Here is a 21,388-nt window from a genome sequence, read left to right on the forward strand (position 1 = left end):
TTAGATAAACTCTGTCCACTGGGAAAGTCTGTAAGGTAAGCACGGGGTGGTCTTATACCACCCTGCTGTCCACTTCCCGTGGACCACCAGCTGTCTGTTTGGCAGCTGTATTGGCTCGATGATTGCCTTAAGCTTCCTTTGAGTTCATTTTGTCGTGTGCTTTTACTCATAATAGTCACTTGGGTTGTGAGAAGCAAGGCATCAATCAAATTTTCACAGGTGTTCCTGCAGCCGTCAGGAATCCTCTGTCCTAGATAACACCATAATCATGGGCAATGCTGAAAGCATATCTTGAGTCCATATGAATGTTGGCTCTTTTTCCCTCTGCCCATTTACGTGCTCTAGTAAGTGCTTACAGCTCTGCCTCCTGTGCAGACATCACCGGTGGTAAGACTTCAGCTTGTAGAACAGTGTTTTCAGTGGTGACCGCGTGTCCTGTGTGGTCATGGGGTGACAAGTCAAGACTCTACTCCTCCTCCTCTTTTCCCCCCTCGAGAAGTGGAAGAAGGGTGGTAGGGTTCAGTGTTTGACAACTTAATAGAGTAATGCTGTCCAGTAGGAGGGAACACAGGAGTCTCAAGTGTCTGGTAGTGGACAAGTGTTTCGGCTGGATCTTGGTTGAATATGGCAACAACGTCATGGGGAGCAAGCAGAACGAGGAAGTGTCCGAGGACCAAGTTCAAAGTTTTGTCAAGCAAGGCTTGTGTAGCAAATCCAGCTCGCAGACACAATAGGCCTCCTCTTGCTACCGCATCCAGCCGACAGGAATAATATCCTATGGAGCGTAGGCTGATGCCGTGTGATTACGTGAGTACACCTGCAGCATGTCCCAGACGTTCGGATACAAAGAGCTTGAGCGTTTTGTCATAGGCTGGGAGCCCTAGCGCCGGGGTGGCGCACTCAAGGGTTTCAAACTTTAGATATTTCTTCAGGAGACATCTGGAAGGGTCTGATTGCAGAGCATCAGTAGGAAGGCTTCTGGAATCCATGCTCTGCACTAGGAAATTAGTCCAAGGAAGGCATGAAGGGATTTCTGACCTTGTGGCAGCGGGATGTCAGAGATTACTTGCATCCTGTCTTCAGTGGGGTGTCGTGTCCCATGGGACAAACAGTGTCCAAGGAAAATGACAGGTGTTGAGCACCACTGCAATTTGGGCTTTGAGACTTTGCACCCCTGGTTGGCAAGATAGCACAACAGGCTTTCTGAGGTGACTTCAACAGGGGGTAAGTCAGCTGCACAAAGGAGAAGGTCATCAACACGTTGGAAGAGAATCACTTCCGGGTGTTCCTCTTGTCATGTGTCAAGGATGATAGCCATAGCTTTTGCAGACTGGCTTGGAAAGTTCTGTACCCCTTGTGGCACAACTGTTTAGGTATGTTTCCGTTTCTTTCCGTGGATGAATGCAAAAAGGTACCAGCAGGAGGGGTGAGGGTGGACACTGAAGAAAACGTTTGTAAGGTCCACCTCTGTGAGGTATTTTGCAGTCAAAGGCATCCACAGCAGGTACCTGGTTCTCCTTTAGGGGTTCTCTTCTTGGGGTTATTGTGGTTTCCGGGGCAATGAAGCGCCCTCTTTTAGCTTGACTGAAACTAGTGGCACCTTTAAGTGACCGTTGTCTTCCGGTCCTGTGGACCATAGGCACGCAGGGATTCTGTCAAGTACTTCCTGCAGTATTGAACTTGAAGTTTTTGCTTCATTAAGTGTCATCAGGAGAGGCAGAGAACACAAGGCAGATGAGTCTTCTAAAGATAGGGGAGTATGTAACTTCATCCCCCCTTCAGGCGTGTCCTGATTGAGGCCTGTAGTCCGGACAACACATCAGCTCCTAGTAGATTCAAGGGACATGTAGAGGACACCACAAATCTGGCAAGCAAATCAGGAAATGTCCCCACTTGGAGTGGCTCTGCAAATGGACTGGAGCGGAGCACCCCATCCACTCCCACGCAGGAAACGTGTGTGTCTCTTTTCATAGTGGGAGAAACTCAGATCATCAAAGGCCTGTACGAGTTTAGTATGATACTTCTTCAGACTCCCCTTTATCTTGGGTAATATCTTGGATTGTGGTCTTCTGATCCGTCAACTTCTCCTTTGCCCAGTCGTGGAGTTGTGCACAGAACTCCACGCCTGAGGTGTAGGAAGTGGCACTTGTCAGGCAGGCATCATTGAAGGCCGTCTGCATGACTGGCCAAAAGACATGTCCTGCTTTGATTTGGCATAGGCTGATCAAGTCTCTCCAGGCAGCTGAGTAAGTTTCTTGTATCTGCACTATCCTGTGGTAGAAGGGAATTGGCTGCTTCTCTGGGTCAGGCAGACTTGTCACTAAGGTCGCTGCTTGTGATAGAGTAAAAGCGACATACATCACTGGTGCCCCTTCTGGTAACCGAGACTGTTGTTGGGGCAGGGGCTGGCAAGAAGCACTGTTCCTTACGGTTGCCAGCATGTGTTTGAGATCCTCTCGGAACTGAGAGTCTGGAGCCGGATTGGGGGTTAAATCAGTGGGTGGCCTTGCTGCCTGCTGTCGGGCTTCCCACTCAGATGCTTCTTCATCATTAACATATCCGGCCTGGGAATGTGATGCTCCCGTATTGGGGAAGACAGGTGTGTGGTATGAACCATCTTGGTTTAAAACAGGGAGGGCTGGGTACAGGCTGTTTAAGCTTACTGGGTGTACCAAGATGGCCGCCGGCAGGAAGTGCACTGGACTGGGTAGAAAGTGAAGGCATGGGTGCACTAAGATGGCCGCCGGGCTGAGTTGTCACAGTGGGTTGTGCTTGGGTGGTGAGAAAGGAGTGGTTGTTAGACGGAGGGCAGTGCTGTCCCTCCCCTCCTTTGTTTCAAGTTCCAACATATCATCAGCTCTGTGATACACATACATAATACAATCGCCATCTTTCTTAACTTCCTTTATCCAATTTTCTTTATCACACAGGATTTTTCTCCCTGTTTCTTTCCGTAACATAACTTTCGCCACTTCTTTCAACTTTGGTAACTATTTCAACATCTTTTTCTCTCCTTCTTTACAATATCACTTTCTGTTTCTCGGCTAACGGCTTGAGAGGGGAATACATACAACCAAGGAGTTAATATTTTTCTCAGCGTTCTTATCAGCAAATTCCTTCGGTGGGGGCTCATAAGACTAATGTACAGTTAATCTCAGAACAAGAACAAACACATCAGGGGTAGTGAGGAGCAACGGCCCGCGACCCAACAGATCCCCCGGGCAGCCCCCCCTCCGACCTTAACCAGTCCCCACCCCCTCTCATGTATAGCAAACAATAAACCACAAATACAATCACGACAGGACATTACACCTGCCACTCTTCGAACTGCAAAATTTCAGCAGGCTAAGGTAACCTCAGGGGCAGACATCACCCCCTTCACAATCCAGTTATAGGCCGTCATTCATTACAGTTACCTCCCAGAGGCCGACAGCACATCTGGGGGTGACACATCTGTAATGCTTTCAGACTGCATCGCCAGCAGCTGAGATTTCTTTTTAAAGATCCGACAAATCCTTGAGTAACCCGTCCTATAACCGACTGCCACAATCGCACATGTAGCACTTTTAGACTGCTGAGTTTCGCAGCCCAAAGAATGGCAGACAGTGAACAAAAAATACAGTCAGCAGAAACCCATTGGCAGGTTCATTAAAACAACCTCAGGCGAGGAAATACCTGCCTCTAAGACAGTCTCAGCATACCGACAGAATCCAGCCGTCAACCGAAAGATAAGAGAGTCGTACAGTGGTAAGAATATAAATCAAACTCACCGGTACTGTTAGGGCTGCGCAAACCCCGTCTCATCAATCAGTTAACGCCCGAATGCTTATCGCGGTACGGCTTCGACTGTAGCCTGAGGTCCCGGGTTTCGGCACCATCTGTTATGGAAATGATTAAGAGCTCCAATCGAGCCCAAGGTTATCTGCTGCTGTCTCTAATTTGAAAAGTGTTGATATGCATGCATATAAAAGTAAACACTCTGAGACACGCTCAGAAGCATTACTGTTACACTTCTAATTTATTCAAGGCGGTGTTAATGTTTTATACACACAAATACGTCATTGCTATGTTAGTCTAATAGGTACATCTCATTGGTTAAGAAGATAAAGAAGATGGAGAATTTTCATAACGAGGTCTGGCTGATCTTTGGTTTTATCTTGTTCCGCGTTCTTCTGATGTGTGGGATGTAGGGGGTACCCGCCATCTTGAGAAAATATAGGAACAGAGCAAACCTGTATACTTATATAATGAGTAAGGAGAAAAATATGTATGCACATAAGAAAATAGACATTTTCAGATTACTATTATTATCTACATCACATTCCTTCACACTACTACAGGAACCACATTCTTTCAAATCAATCTCCCAGCATCTAAACAATTTTCTCTCAGACATCATAGGTTCGGTAAATGATCCATATATTCTATGGAACTCCCATAAGGCCTTCATGAGAGGCATATTAATACAATTAGGGGCTAATGAAAAAAAAGACAGACTCAGCAACTTAATGCTATTCTAAGAGCCATTCATGATTTAGAATCCAAAAACAAGACAGCACCATCAGTATCATTATCTGACATCTAAATGGCCTCAGAGAAAAACTCAGAGAACTGTGATCACAACAATACGACAAATATCTTAGGTGCCTATGACTAACCCACTATGCAAACGCCAACAGAGCAGGCAAATATCTAGCAAATAGACTGAAAGCGGTTCGTACAAAAACAAGAATAACATACCTTAAACATCCTACGTTGTCCTACAAAATTACAAATCCACAAGATATAGCGAATCAATTTGCTGAATACTACAGAACATAAACCTACCAACCCTCTCTGAACACCAACTAGCTGCCCTAAACACCCCAATTACAATCCAAGAAATAGAACCAACTATTAACATGCTTCCAAATGGGAAATCTCCCGGACCTGATGGGTTTTCCAATAAATATTTTAAATTATTTAAAAACATCCTTTCACCACACCTAACCACAGTATACAACAAAGCTGCTGAGTCTGCTACCCTCCCTCAAGAAATGCTGAGGACACACATAGTAACATTACCAAAACTAGGTAAAGAACCCAACACTCCAGCCAACTTTAGACCCATTTCCCTTCTCAACTCAGATACCAAAATTTATGCTAAACTTTTAGCCAAAAGACTGACAAATATTACTCCCACAATTATATAGCGCGACCAGATGGGTTTTGTGAGGGGAGACAAACCCCTGATGCAACTAGGAGAATTGTTAATGTGATACATCATGCTGAGAGAACTCGAACGCCTTCTCTGCTGCTATCTATTGACGCAGAGAAGGTGTTCGACAGAGTCCACTGGACCTACATGAAAATGACTCTAAACAAATACGGCTTCAGAGGCTCCATATAAAAGGCCATTATGGCCCTGTATTCATGTCCATCAGCGCAGGTATACTCTGCAGGCTTTATATCCACACTCTTCAATATTACTGATGGTACCAGACAGGGGTGCCCCCTATCTCTGACCATATTTAACCTGATGATTGAACCCTTGGCAGAAGCTATAGGAACACACCCCTGGGTTACGGGTTTCCAGTTTGGTACTAGCACACATAGCATCAATCTTTTTGCGGACAATGTAATCCTACTCCTGACCAATCCGCTAACATCCCTAAAACAAGCCCACAAAATCCTCACTGATTTTGGGGACATACCCTATTATAAGGATAATTTCACTAAATCATTGATATTGGATGTAGGTGTATCACCCTCCACACGTGCTATTTTACAAGCACAGCTACCCTATATGTGGAGCAAGGGTGGCATCACGTATCAAGAAATTACTATTACAAATGAAACTTCAGCGCTTGCCAAAGCTAATGTGGTCCCGCTGATAACCAGACTGGAAACCCAGCTGAGGGATATGTCAAAAAACGAAATATCATGGCTGGGTAGAATCACAGCTGTTAAAATGTTGATATTACTGCAAATATTAAATCTGTTCTGTACTCTACTGATCCACATTCCTCACCACTACATTAACAGTATAGCAACCCTCGGTTGGAGGTATATATGGAATGGAAAAAAAGCCAGATGTTCTCGAAATAATCTCACCTTCCATAGGAAAGCAGAAGGGGCGGGACTAATGGACATATCTGACTACTACTGGGCAGTACGTTTAGACCAAATCAAACATTGGTTCCAAAAAATTGACACACCACTATGGGTGGACATCGAAACAACAATAGCACCGACCAATAATCTGACGTTATTAACTCTGAGCGACAGATGGACACCATGGGACACAAAACAAATGTCTCCCCCAACGCAGGTATCCTTAAGAGCTTGGAGATTCCTACTGGAACATAATCACACAGACACACAAGACACAAAATATGATCTACCTTTGACTCTACTAGATTCCATGATCCCAATGATGAATGTTAAAGACCTAATACACAAGAGTATCACACATATATCAGACCTTTACACTGGACCACAACACAAATCTGTAGAACAGATTATAACACAATTTATGACACAATTTCTGACACAGATATGACACGACACAATACAATACGTTACGTAACGGGTGACCCCGCCCCCCTCTGACGTTACGGGGAATGCCACAGGGATGTCCCCATCAAGTCCCTGTGCATCAGAGGGGGGCGGGGTCACCGGGTGGCCCTGCCTTCCGTTATTTAAGAACCATCAGAAGACGAGAAGCATCACACAGCGGGAGCCTCCCATCATGGATGTGGAGCGGCCCGAGAAGAAGAAGGGAAGAAGATGCCATGGAGGAAGATGCCGGATGAGAACACCAGAGGAAGAACCAGAAGAAGAAGAAAATGGAGGAAGAAACCAAAGGAAGATAGAAGAAAGAAGATGGAAAAAAGAAGACTTTAAATAAAGGAATTGTCAAAAACTGTCTCTTGTCATTTTTAACATTTTTTTTGTGAAATGGTAGGGGTACAAACCCCCTTACCATTTCACACGGGGGGTGGGATCTGGCGGTCCCCTTGTTAAAGGGGGCTTCCGGATTCCGACAAGCCCCCGCCCGCAGACCCCCACAACCACCGGGCAAGGGTTGTGGGGATGAGGCCCTTGTCCCCATCAACATGGGTACAAGGTGCTTTGGGGGACTACCCCAATGCCCCCTCCCAATGTTGAGAGCATGTGGCCTGGTACAGTTCAGGAGGGGGGCGCTCTCTCGTCCCCCCTCTTTTCCTGAGGCCTGCCAGGTTGCGTGCTGAGATAAGGGTCTGGTATGGATTTTTGGGGGGACCCCACGCCCTTTTTTTTATTTTGGCACAGGGTTTCCCTTAAAATCCATACCAGACCTGAAGGGTCTGGAATAGATTTTGAGGGGGACCCCCACACCATTTAAAAAAAAAATTTGGTCGGGGTTCCCCTTAATACCCATACCAGACCTGAAGGGCCTGGTGTGGAATTTAGGGGGACCCCCCCAAAACCATTTTTAGAAAAAAAATTTGGTTCAGGGTTCCCCTGTGGGGAATTCCCATGCCATCTTTATCAATGAACTTTTATGTGTATTGTCAGACCGACAATTTATTAATAGCCACGATTTGTTTTAAATGACTTTTTTCCTTTGAAATGTCATTTTGCTGTCAGACTGTTCTAAACACGGGAAACATGCGCCCCTTTACAGGCATACTATAGACACCCCCCCAGCTACAAAATTTAAAGGGATATTACACTTTTATTATTTGACTTTAAGCATTATTAAAATCACTGCTCCAGAAAAAACGGCCGTTTTTAAAACTTTTTTTGCATTGATCCATGTCCCCTGGGGCAGGACCCGGGTCCCCAAACACTTTTTATGACAATAACTTGCATATAAGCCTTTAAAATTAGCACTTTTGATTATTCATGTTCGTGTCCCATAGACTTTAACGGTGTTCGCGTGTTCAAACAAATGTTTTGCCTGTTCACATGTTCTGGATGTGAACCAAACAGGGGGATGTTCGGCTCATCCCTATCCACAACTTTATCCCTGACCTGTCTGGTGTGTTCCTTGGCCTTCATGATGCTTTTTGTTCACTAAGGTTCTCTAACAAACCTCTGAGGGCTTCACAGAACAGCTGTATTTATACTGAGAGTAAATGACACACAGGTGGACTCCATTTACTAATTAGGTGACTTCTGAAGGCAATTGGTTCCACTAGATTTTAGTTAGGGGTATTAGAGTAAAGGGGGTTTAATACAAATGCCCCCCCCCACACTTTTCACATATTTATTTGTATCATTTATCATTTTCCTTCCACTTCACAATTATTACCTCTGATGTATGATGATGATGAGGATCAGATTAGGTCCTTCTTGCTAGTAGTGGGTTGGACCCCCTTTTGCCTTCATTATTGGTGGCATAGATACAACAAGGTGTTGAAAACATTCCTCAGAGATTTTGCTCCATAGTGACATGATAACATCACACAGTTGCTGCAGATTTGTCGGCTGCACATCTATGATGCCAATTTCCCGTCCCACCACATCCCAAAGGTTTTCTATAGGATGAGATGTGGTGAGTGTGGAGGCCATTGGAGTACAGTGACCTCATTGTCCACAGGTGAGATGATTGGAGCTTTGTGACATGGTGCATAAGATCCGGTATAACCAGTAGCGGCATCCAAGAGGAATAAAGTGCATGGAGTAGTTGGGTCGCAGTGTGAGGTTACAGGAGGATTTTCCACTCTACATGTTTCACACAATTGTGCTTCTTCAGGAGATTACAGATCTGATAAACATGGAAAAAACATCAAATAAGTATATATATATATATATATATATATATATATATATATATATATATATCATACTATCCAGTACATAAAGCAATAAAAACAATGAAATGGTCATTTCAATGGGATCTAGCAGGATGGAGCCCAAGTCCGGTGACCACCGGGGGAGGGGGGGGCAAAAAGCACAAATCCTCCCATGGGGACGCAGCCACACATTACACAAACTAATAAATTAACCACTTCAGCCCTGGACCATTTGGCTGACCAAAGACCAGAGCACTTTTTTGCGATTCGGCGCTGTGTCGATTTACCTGACAATCGTGCGGTCGTGTGCGGCGTGGCTCCCAAACAAAATTGACGTCTCTTTTTTTTTCCCCACAAATAGAGCTTTTTTTTGGTGATATTTGATCCCCTCTGCGGTTTTTAATTTTTTTGTGTTATAAACAAAAAAAGAGCGACAATTTTGAAAAAACAAAGCAATATTTTTTTACTTTTTGCTATAATAAATTTCCCCCCAAAAATATATAAAAAAACATTTTTATTCCTCAGTTTAGGCCGATACCTATTCTTCTACATACTTTTGTTAAGAAAAAAATAGCAAGAAGCGTTTATTGATTGGTTTGCACAAAAGTTATAGTGTCTACAAAATAGGGGATAGTTTTATGACATTTTTATTCATTTTTTTGGTGGTGATCAGCAATTTTTATTGTGACTGCGACATTATGGCGGACACATCGGACACTTTTGGCGCTATTTTGGGACCATTCACATTTATACAGCGATCATTGCGATTAGAAATGCTATAAAAATGCATTGATTACTGTGTAAATGTGACTGGCAGTGAAGGGGTTAACCAGGAGGGGGAGCTGAAGTGGTTAAGTGTGTCCTAGGGATGTGTTCTAACTGTGGGGGGAGGGGCTACGTGTGACACGACACTGATCACCGCTCCCGATTACAGAGAACTGTGATCAGTGTCCTGTCACTAGGCAGAACGGGGGAGATGATTGTTTACATCAGCATTTCCCCATTCTTCCTCTCCGTGAGACGATCACAGGTATCCCCTCAGACATCGAGTCCACGGGCCCCGCAATCACACCCATGGAGCTTGTGGCGCCCGCCCACAATGCCGCGTCTTAAAGGACGACGTAAAGGTACATTAATATGCCTGTCTGTGCCAATCTGAAGACGTATATCGGTGTGAGCCGGTCAGCAAGCGGTTAAAAAAGTTTTATTCATAACAAGTCAAATTTTGCAAGATATATTCCATAGAAATAGATACATAATATGAAGATTTTTAAGGTAATACATTGTAGGGGTCATGTATGAATAAATCACACAAAGAATCCCCAATATTGAAATAGTAAAATTCTGTAAAACAAAAAAAAAATAAGAAAGGGAAAGAAAAATATAATCCGTATGGTACCTAGAACTATGTATATACATGACATGTGAAGGACCTAAACCACAGTCACTTACGCCATCCGTTAGACATAGAATCTAACCCTTCCAAATCCCCCCACAAATGACGTGACAAGATTATGGAGTAAATGGCCTTGACGGCCTTTTTATTAATAATTACCATAAATTAAATAAATAATATTTTAAATAACTCTTAACCAACTTTTTATGTACTTTTTGGGGTGTTCAAGGGTAACACCCACCACTGGTCACTGCGACAAACTTCTTTTAACTTTAGGCCTCCAGTCGCAAGCCCCCGGACTGAGAGACGGTACTCAACCTTCGCAGTGACCTACCGTATACCCCTTCCTGGTTAACCCCTCATTAACCGGAAGGTACCTGATAACCACATAGCACAGATGGGTACCAACCATGTTAACCCCATAGCACAGATGGGTACCAACCATGTTAACCCCATAGCACAGATGGGTACCAACCATGTTATATACATATAACATCCATCTTCTCCTCCTCCAAAGACCCCATCACTGCCAGAGCACAAAAGGGGTAAAACCTTACCCTTGCGTGTGCCTCCACACCCTCGGTGCTCACTGTACGCCTTCCTGCAAACCTAGAGCCCAAAGATCTGTTCCCACTTCATTAAGGTGCACTCCGTCGCTCCTAAGATACCTCCATGTCTCCACCTCTGACTCTCTATGACGTATGACCACACCCCCATTCCTGATCACAAACCTGTTCACTTCCTTGTTTACTTTAGGCGGGTCCTATCAACCCTTTGTAGCTGATCAAGCCCCACCTTCAAGACGTCCTGCCCACCATATCCGACCAAACAATGACCATCCCGGGGAAAGCCGCCTGAAGGCATAAAAATTCACCTTTTAAGTCCCGTATGAGATCCCGCATAGACCTGTCTCCTATATCGTTCCCCCAAATGCCGCACCAAACATCTGGTGACCTGTCCCAATGAGAGAACCTGTGTACTTCTGAACGCACCCTGTTCCAAAGCATGCCCAGTACCCCGATCCATTTTTTGCCTAAGCTGACTCTGGGGATTGCAAACTGCCTACCGTGAGGCCAAACCACAACTTGTCTGGCCCCCCAGAAAATGTATGAGTGACCCAGGATCCAAACTGGCCAACCTCTCCACCTGTTAACAAGAAAATGACCACCCAAAACAGTAAGATTCCCCATCACTAAAATAGAAGCCCAAAAACCCTGTGTGACCTGATTTTGTAACAAATGTGGGCGAATACAAAGCTTAAATCTGTCCGAGTCCCCACTACCAATGTGCTTAACTGCTTCCTAACTGAGACCAACCCAGGAAGCCTCTATGGTCACCCCTATTCAAAAGAAAGGGAGGCGTAACTTCTTGAACCGTAGCCGGCCGCTGTCAAACATTTTTTGAAATACGGCTATGAATTAGAAAAATTGTTATAAGTAGGGGATTGGCGCTGTCCAACTGTATTGAGAATTATAGATGAAAATTATAAGTGAGAAAGTGTTTGCTCAACATATATATCCCAAGTATTCATGTCAGAAAATTTTAATATTGTTTGTGCATATAGCAACAAATGTGAAAAAACTGAAGTGTATCAAGCAAACATAATCCACCTATGCAGTAGACTACAATAAAGTGCAGCGTGCTCATAAAAAGTGCGTGCAAAAATTTTTTCACTATTCAATGGTTATATATGTGTGGAAAAGGTACCTGGATCTTATAAAATGGTAAAAAACAAAATATAAACCCAATAATAATATTCAAAGCAAGCAATTGTGTGGAGAATAAAACATGAAATAAATGAGACAAATATAAAATATATATATAAAAAACCCAACATGTGTGCTTAAAAAATACAATTACGACAATCAAAGCAATTCCTTAAGGAGAAAATGTGAAAAAGGGTGAAAAAAGTTATTTTTCAGCTTATATGCATAAAAATAAAAAAATAAATGTCCGCAAAAAAGTCCTAAAAAATGTCCTCCTGTTAAAGAAAAACGTAGTGGCAGAGTTTATCCTGTCCTTCCCTGCACCCCCACTTGTGTTTGCACTCACCGGACTCCCTAACCCCTGCAGGGGTAAAGGGCATATGTAGACAATCCTGTGATATCGGAACCGAGAAGTGATCCTCCGTCCAGGGGTGCTTTATCCTGTTCTGGCGTAATGTAGTCCCCAATACAAGGCATCCATATGAAGTGAGGAAAGAAAACGCTTCATAGCGTGAATCCGTAGATATTAGAGTTTATTTGATAAAAATCCATAGTATAAACTGTTTAAAAACAATCTGTAAAAACGTTGGAGCTGATAATGCTCCAATAGCAATCCAAACAGCCAGTTCACAGCTGCGGGGCAGCGTGGTATAGCGTGAATGAATTAGAACCTTGAGAAGTACGACCCATTGCTATGTATCAGAAGCGAGCCTGTGAGCCCAGGACGCATGTCCCTGAAGGATTCCGCCATTCTTACCAGACAAATTTGTGACTCAGCTATCCGGGACACTTCAAGTTGCCTGCCCTTCCCGGACCGATCAGTTTTATGATCGTCTTACCCACATACAGACCGAATCCTGCAAATAATCCACATACCACACCAGCAGCCCCCCTTTCGAGACCGTTTTAAGGGCTGACTAACTCGCTTATCTGTAATGCCCCAAAGAAAGCCAGTGCAAAGGCCAACCGGAATAGAGCACATTCATCCTCTGAGCTGCAAACGTTACTCAGATGAGAAAAATAAGACGTGTAGCATGTCGAAGGAAACTGGGCACCGCCCATCCCTCTTCCTATGTGCCCTGCTGTACCCCAGTACTGCTTTATTCACCCAGAAATCCTTAATATTTTCCCATTGCCCTTGTAATTTTTGAAAAGAAAAGGCCAAACCTGCCAACTTACGATCGATGGCAGCTGCCAAGATACCCCTCTCTAATCCCTTATCAATACAATAGAGAACTATGCAAGCATATATTACAATGTAAACCTATAGATTATGCAAAAAAAGTGCTATAGTGCATGAACAATAGATGTGCTGCTTTTGCAATAAAGTGAATCCAATATATTATACAATATATTATGATGTGAACCCATATATTATACAGGAAAAGGTGCTATAGTGCATGAACGATAATTGTGCTACATTGCAATAAAGTGAATCCAGTGCATCTAACTAATACCCATAGAACGTAAGGTACCGATCGGTCTCTGCTTCCCTTCTCAGCTGCAGATTAGTTTGCTGGTTGTTTCATCCTGTACCTGCACATTTGTTTGGGAGTTTTTAGCTTTGTTGGAATAAAGACGTTTTTACACTATCCAAGTTCTTTGTGGCTTTTATGGGGAGCCACTTTTTGCAGATTTGGCGGAGGCATTGAAGTATTGTGACTCAGAGATAGAAGTCATACACAATTTCTGCTGATTGGTGAATGGATGTTTTCTGCCAAGATCTGGGAAAGATTCCTTTTTGAAGATACATGGTTTTCATGCCTGAGGGTCACTTTGTGGCCACTACTATCTGGTGAGTGCTTAGATATACCACTTCGGGTGAAGCACAAATAAGAATGCATGTGCACTCTATTAAGTGGTGATTGGATTACTAGGAAGAATTTTCTGTGTTTTTTTCAATATTTGAGGACATTTCATTTGATGCACTGGATTCACTTCATTGCAATGTAGCACAATTATCGTTCATGCACTATAGCACCTTTTCCTGTATAATATATGGGTTCACATCATAATATATTGTATAATATATTGGATTCACTTTATTGCAAAAGCAGCACATCTATTGTTCATGCACTATAGCACTTTTTTTGCATAATCTATAGGTTTACATTGTAACATATTTCACATTTGATGCGCCCTATATTGTTTTATTGTTTATTAGTAATTTTACTAATTTAGGAGCAGCATCAGTTGGTATAGTACATGTAGCACATCATTTTTGGCGCCGTGCCCATTAATTATTTATTCGAACTATGCAAGCATGCTACCCATTCTTCCCCACCTTGGAGTAGGCATACCGAGTAGCCGTACTTATGGAGCGGTGAATCCACCATGTTACGTCCCAAGGCACTGTTCCACCTCCCTTCGGGACAGGTGACGCCGTGTTGTTCCACGTCTGGTGCCAAACTCCCGGGCCTGTCCCACAGAAAACGAGACAAAGTGTCAGCCAAGGTATTCTCCACCCCTGTTAAGCGTGCAGCCTAAATGAAAGCATTCCATTGCCAACAGCGCTGTACCAAATGTCACAGTAACCTGACCGCCTGCATGGATGTTGCCGAACAAGTGATTACCACCTGGACAACCCCAAGGACGTCACAATTGAGACGCACCTTCCATTTCCAGAAGGATTCCTCCCAAATGTCCATTGCTACTACAATTGGAAAACTGTTCCAGGAGGACTAGGTACATCAAGAACCCAGCCTAACCCCATGCTGGGGGCCAACAGCGTTCCCTGTTTTTTGAAAAAAGGCCCCCTAGCCAGTGGAGCACGCAGCATCCATGGACCAGTCCCAATCGCAATTGCTGCTGGGACCCAACGTCCTAGATCGCACCCATTAAACAACTTCAGGAAGTTCTGCTACACCCGCCAGTCCTTTCTGTGTTCCCCATTGAGCCTCACGAAGTGCGTCGGGGCCTTGACTCCGGCGGTTGCTGCCGACAGCCAGCGACAAAACCCTGCCCATGGTACTTATTTGGCAAACAAAATGTTGCTTCCCCAATAACGATTGTAACTGATGCAACTGTAACTGGCACCTTACAATGGTCCATGCACTTCTGCCTCGAGAATCTTCAGTTTATCCGTCGGCAAATGGCATTCCCTACCAATCTAATCCACTTCAACTCCCAGGAACAACAATGGTTGATGTGGGGCCCTCTGTTTTTCCCCGAAGCTACCGGGACCCCGAATGTTCCACTATATGTTGCAACATCTCCAACCGGATGGCGCAAATGACCTCCAGATAGTGAATGACCTAGTTGATCCCAGCGACGTCCCAAACTACCACTTCCCCCAAAAGGAGCTGGCTCCAGATAGTGAATGACCTAGTTGATCCCAGCAACGTCCCGAACTACCGCTTCCCCCAAAAGGAGCTGAAAGTTTTGAAGAAAGCCCCATAAGATGGAGCGCCCCATCAGGAGAAAACAATCTACATAGTATGCCCCCATTCCCTATACAGCCCAGCAGACAGAACTGTCTGGATGAACCGGCAAAACCGGAAAGCTGATTCAATATCTGCTTCCGCCAACAGTGCCCCCTGCCCATAACGACGAGCCCATTAAATCACAGCATCAAAAGAAATGCATGTCACCACACACTCCTCAGGTGCAATCGAATCATTGACCGACCGTCACTTTTGAAAGGAAAGGTGATGAATCCCTCTGCGCTTGTTTTGGCTCTTTTTGGGAACTACTCCCAATGGAGCGACCACCAGGTCTGGAAGAGGAACCGTATTAGACGGGGGGGTTGGCAGACATTTGCCCTAGCTTTACCTCTTTCCACAAGTTTGTTTGAAACTGCTGTCAGATGCAACAGGGCCGAACGTAACTTCTTCATTATGGGTGGGAGAGTCGCCAATGAGCATGGTTGTTTTGAAAACCGCTCGAGAAACCCGATTCCCGCAACTGAGCCGCTGTCCATTCGGGGTTACTACCGAGGAAAGGAAGCCTCCTTACCACCTGCACCTACGTCCTCCCTCCCCCTGCCTTTCCCTGGCTGTCTGGAGCCAAAATGCTGTCTGGTACGTCGGGAGAATCGACTACCTCCATCTCTGTTCCCACTGCCATTGCAGGCGATTCGCCTGCAACCCTGGTAGCAACTGCTAAAAGTGGTTGGGGCCGTCGCCGCCTGATCCATACCTTGTGGTGCTGCCTACGCCTGTGCCTGTGATGTACTGTCCATTGTGCTCAGCTTAAAGCGCTGTACCAATTCCCTCAAACCCGACAATAACTCCTGTAGGCCCGCCCTACCTGCAATGTGTCCTGCGTCTCTATGCTGTTCTGTGTGGGGCCTAACCCTTGCCCCCCCTGGGAAAACTCACTTTCTACCCTGATCAAACAATTTTTTTAATAAAGAAGAGAAGATAAGAAAGAGATACACTCACCGGGCTGCCCAGGACTGGGCCCACCAGCCACCACTCCGGAATCCACCATTGATGGATGTCCCAGGTCCTCATCTCTTTCCGACCCAGACAGTTCTCCCTCCAATCTGTCTCCTCCGACCAAACACTGTCTGCACCGAGGGCCCTGCTCTTGTTGCCGGGGTCTGTGTTGTTGTTCCCGTCCTTCTCTCCGTTCTGTCACAACAGACCTGCTCGCTGCCCGCAATGATGGACTCCTGTTCCTTCTCCTGGTCTATGCAGCCGTAGCTCGCCTTCTGACCTTGCTCCCACCATCACAGCGCTCCTCCTGTCCTCCTTCTGGTCACATGGAACTGCAGGCCTCCCTTACCGCCTGACCCGCATCACGGCTCTCCCTTGCTGGGCCGACTGGCTGCTCTAACCCTCTCCTGCAACCCTGGCCACCTGTTCCTGGCCTCTGCAACAAGGGGGATGGAGTGGAGCCATGTGCTGTGCTGGGCTCCCCCCATCCCTGCTCTACTGTCCCTGTCCTGTGTCATCTTAGGTCACCCTTCCTGGATCCCTGGGGCTGCTATTCACTGGGGGGGTGGAGATTCTCCCTCTCTAGCTGCAGTTGCAGCCACTGATCCCCAGGCGAGTTCTCAGGCTGCAGTGTTCCGGCGACCGTAACCGCCAAAGACGCGCTGCTCTCTCTATCTCTTATACTGGCCCCCTACCCATGTCTGCAGACAGTCCGTCCCCCATGTGCCGCTGCCGCCGCTCGTAGCTGTACAGGAATGCCTCCAACGCCGCCATCACTAGTATGCAGAGAGTGGGAAGAGAGAGCGGGGAGAGTGTGTGTAATCTTCTCCTCCGCCACTCACTAGAGACGTCAATCCCTTCCTTCCTCCAAGCTTCCTGACCTGAGTGCCTCCCCCACTCCGGCCACTCCCCCTTTCTTAAAGGGGACACATTTTTCTTTCCCAAAGCATGACTGTGCTGTCCACACCTGTCATGCCATCCCTACGCTAATCCTATTCTCTCCTTCTCTCTCTTTATACATGCCAAAAAAAAATTATATGGCCAGTAAATAGAGAATATTGGATATATAAGGTATAAAAAATATATAAGATATATAAAAAAAAAAAGCAGAGGGCTTACCAGTAGCTAAAAAGGCCTATAGATAGCAATGGTTGATAACCATGAGAACCGAGACTTGTATTGTGTAAACGCACTTTAGAACGGCGCTAATCAGCGAATTTCGGCTCTGCTCGGCTCCGGCGCCCACCACCTCAGGTCAAAAGCGGTACTGCACACCACTTTTGGCCTGAATCCTGCTCATTTTGCAAGACAACACTCGCAAACCGAGTTAGGATTTTTAGAAACACAGTGCTCGGTTTGCGAAACGCTCATTAACCGCGTTACTCGCAAGCCGAGGTTCCACTGTACCTTAAAAATCTTCATATTATGTATCTATTACTATGGAATATATCTTGCAAAATTTGACTTGTTATGCAAAAAACTTTTTTAATTTATTCGTTTTTGTAATGTGTGGCTGCATCTCCATGGGAGGATTGTTGCTTTTTGCCCCCCCGGTGTTCACCGGACTTGGGCTCCATCCTGCTAGATCCCGTTGAAATGACCATTTCATTTTTTATATTGCTTTGTGTACTGGATAGTATGTTTTATATATATATATACTTATTTGATGCTTTTTCCATGTTTATCAGATCTGTAATCTCCTGAAGAAGCACAATTGTGCACAACATGTAGAGCAGAAAAATCCTCCTGTAACTTCACACTGCGACTCAACTACTCCATGCACTTTATTCCTCTTGGATGCCGCTACTGGTTTTACCGGATCTTATTTTTCATCCCACTGGATTAGATTATAATATTTGGAGGTGTTATTGGAGTCCCCGGGGTCATGTATTCTATGTCATCATTAGTATGATGTCTGTTCTTTTTATGTTTTCTACATTTTACCTTTTTTAACTTTATCCAATTAAAAATTCAAATATTTTTTATCCTACGTGTGTGCCTACAAAGTCCATTTTTCGCAAGTTCTTAGTCTTTTCCATTGAATGTCGGGATGTTGGCATATTGTTATCAATGTATCCACAGTGTCACCCTGTGAGGATACACGTTAAATTCCATTATTTTTTGACACTTATCAACATTACTCTCTATACTTTGCCTATCACAGCTAAAGCCCATTGTAATATGGCTACTGTGATCTCACCTTTTATTGTGAGGGGGGCTGGCTTATCTAAAAGCCCTTTTATTGGCCCTTCCAAGCCAGTTGACCTAAGCTCAAAGGGCAGGCAGTGCATTTTGATTATTATGGTAAAGTTTGGCATTATTTTGCTGGGTCCGCGAACCTCGAACACGTAAGAATTTGCTGTGAACCCATGATGGCAACCAACCCAAACCTCATCCTTACTCATTGACAAAGGTTGTTTATTTTAAATTGGTCCCAATAACTTCCATATACAGTAAGTGTATATTTAAAGAATGTATATTAGTATGTACTTCTCGAAAGGAAAAAAATCACATTAATTGATGAACGTACCTCACCAAACTTGTCAATGAATCCGTGAGATCTTGTGTTTCTCCATTCATGTGCAGCCTTCAAGTTGAGTTCATTGCACCTCCAGCATCTCTACCTGTCCGTGTCCTCCACCTCTGGTTCAGCAGTTTCTGACCTGAGATCACATTACATAGTAACATGTTAGTACAAACAACTACCATTAGTTCTGCACAACCCTTCAATCACAATCATACTTTCACATTCCAGCTGTCATTTTGAAAAGTAGGATTTGATTCTGATTGGTGCCTTTGAGGTGATGTCAATGGTTGCTAGAGAAGTGGATCTATGAGACCCATGGAGGACAAAGCACATATTTGGACCATTGCATGCACAGGAGTTAAAGGGAAACTCCACCCACAACTGGTTTCTTCCAGTTGGGAAGCAGTAAAGAAAAACCTGTTCAGCTTCCCCGAGAATGAATTAATCTGTTGTGGGGTCTCAGTCACAATAGTGTGCAGTTTGTATATTTTTTTTTCTTCTAAAATATTAAAAACAATATACTTAATGTTCTTAATGGACAACAAACACAATCCAGGTAGTTATTTTGTTTCCTGAACGTTCTTCTTACATAAACTGAATGTGTCCTGTGTTGGGCTACACAGGTGATAAGTGCAAGAGGGTTAGTGTGAGGATTGCAGATCAGCTTAGTATTATGGATGAGCCGAACACCCCCCGGTTCGGTTCGCACCAGAACCTGCGAACGGACCGAAAATTCGCACAAACGTTAGAACCCCATTGACGTCTATGGGACTCGAACATTCAAAATCAAAAGTGCTCATTTTAAAGGCTAATTTGTATGGTATTGTCCTAAAAAGGGTTTGGGGACCCGGGTCCTGCCCCAGGGGACATGTATCAATGCAAAAAAATTTTTTAAAAACGGCCGTTTTTTTCGGGAGCAGTGATTTTAATGATGCTTAAAGTAAAAAAAAGTGAAATTTTCCTTTAAATATCGTACCTGAGGGGTGTCTATAGTATGCCTGTAAAGTGGTGCGTGTTTCCCATGCTTAGAACAGTCCCTGCACAAAATTACATTTTTAACCACTTGAGCCCCGGACCATTATGCTGCTTAAGGACCAGAGGTCTTTTTCCAATTTGGCACTGCGTCGCTTTAACTGCTAATTGCGCGGTCATGCAATGCTGTACCCAAACAAAATTTGCGTCCTTTTCTTCCCACAAGTAGAGCTTTCTTTTGATGGTATTTGATCACCTCTGCGGTTTTTATTTTTTGCGCTATAAACGGAAAAAGACCGAAAATTTAGAAAAAAAATGATATTTTCTAATTTTTGTTATAAAAAAAATCCAATAAACTCAATTTTAGTCATACATTTAGGCCAAAATGTATTCGGCCACATGTCTTTGGTAAAAAAATGTCAATAAGCGTATATTTATTGGTTTGCGCAAAAGTTATAGCGTCTACAAACTAGGGTACATTTTCTGTAATATACACAGCCTTTAATTTATGACTGCCTATGTCATTTCTTGAGGTGCTAAAATGGCAGGGCAGTACAAAACCCCCCAAATGACCCCATTTTGAAAAGTAGACACCCCAAGGAAATTGCTGAGAGGCATGTTGAACCCATTGAATATTTTTTTTTTGTCCCAAGTGTTTGAATAATGACAAAAAAAAAAATATTTACAAAAAGTTGTCACTAAATGATATATTGCTCACACAGGCCATGGGCATATGTGGAATTGCACCCCAAAATACATTCAGCTGCTTCTCCTGAGTATGGGGATACCACATGTGTGGGACTTTTTGGGAGCCTAGCCGCGTACGGGACCCCGAAAACCAATCACCGCCTTCAGGATTTCTAAGGGTGTAAATTTTTGATTTCACTCTTCACTGCCTATCACAGTTTCGGAGGCCATGGAATGCCCAGGTGGCACAAACCCCCCCAAATGACCCCATTTTGGAAAGTAGACACCCCAAGCTATTTGCTGAGAGGCATATTGAGTCCATGGAATATTTTATATTTTGACACAAGTTGCGGGAATGTGACACATTTTTTTTTTTTTGCACAAAGTTGTCACTAAATGATATATTGCTCACACAGGCCATGGGCATATGTGGAATTGCACCCCAAAATACATTCTGCTGCTTCTCCTGAGTATGGGGATACCACATGTGTGGGACTTTTTGGGAGCCTAGCCGCGTACGGGGCCCTAAAAACCAATCACCGCCTTCAGCGTTTTTAAGGGCGTGAATTTTTGATTTTACTCTTCACTGCCTATCACCGTTTCGGAGGCCATGGAATGCCCAGGTGGCACAAAACCCCCCCAAATGACCCCATTTTGGAAAGTAGACACCCCAAGCTATTTGCTGAGAGGCATGGTGAGTATTTTGCAGCTCTCATTTGTTTTTGAAAATGAAGAAAGACAAGAAAAAACATTTTTTTTTTCTTTTTTCAATTTTCAAAACTTTGTGACAAAAAGTGAGGTCTGCAAAATACTCACTATACCTCTCAGCAAATAGCTTGGGGTGTCTACTTTCCAAAATGGGGTCATTTGGGTTTTTTTTTGCCACCTGGGCATTCCATGGCCTCCGAAACTGTGATAGGCAGTGAAGAGTGAAATCAAAAATTCACGCCCTTAGAAAT

The sequence above is a fragment of the Aquarana catesbeiana genome, linkage group LG13 (assembly GCF_042186555.1).
Source record: "Aquarana catesbeiana isolate 2022-GZ linkage group LG13, ASM4218655v1, whole genome shotgun sequence".
Lineage (NCBI taxonomy): Eukaryota > Metazoa > Chordata > Amphibia > Anura > Ranidae > Aquarana > Aquarana catesbeiana.